Genomic DNA, 751 nt, shown 5'->3' with positions numbered 1-751 from the left:
TATATATATATATGCATGAATGTGCATGCATAAAATGTATTTGTGCGTACGTGTGTGTATGTGTGTGTGTGTGTGTGTGTGTGTGTGTGCGTGTGTGCGTGTGTGCGTGCGTGTGTGTGTGTCTGTGTACGTGTCTATATGTTTCCATGTGTATATATGAGTATATGAATCTCTGTTTGTGTATGTGTATGTGGATGTGTTTTCGAATCTATACCAGGATTTCAAACCAGGATCTATGGGATATTAATCAGTGTAGAAACGAAAGGAAGAGGTACAACACGGTGTCATGACTAAGATTTTTATTGGTTGAATTTAGTAAGATAATCAATAAACAAGAGAATCAGATACTTCCGAATATAAATAACATTCTTGTATTCTTTTATTCCTTGACTTTTTCAGACTCTCTGAGATTGTGAAAGGAAGGGAGGAAGTTGCCCTTATACTGGGGACCTTATCTGAATGCTTGCAACGGAGTCTATCCCGCCAAATGCATGCAGTGTCTGTGGTGGGTTAGTATATCATTCCTAGTAATCAAACTGAAGCAATATCAGGGCACTTAATTTAAGAGTATAGATGATTTAATCAATCCCTTATTGTAGATAGGTAATTATTTTATCGATCTCGAGAAGAGAAAACTTCAGAATGTAAATGGAAGAAACTAAATTTGGACAGGCAATATATACACCACTCCACTGATTCTACCAATCAGTTGTTATATTGAGAATGCTTCTATACAGTCGTTCGACTTCCT

Source organism: Octopus bimaculoides, chromosome 6, assembly GCF_001194135.2.
Source record: "Octopus bimaculoides isolate UCB-OBI-ISO-001 chromosome 6, ASM119413v2, whole genome shotgun sequence".
Taxonomy (NCBI): domain Eukaryota; kingdom Metazoa; phylum Mollusca; class Cephalopoda; order Octopoda; family Octopodidae; genus Octopus; species Octopus bimaculoides.
Note: the sequence above shows the minus strand (reverse complement) of the source record.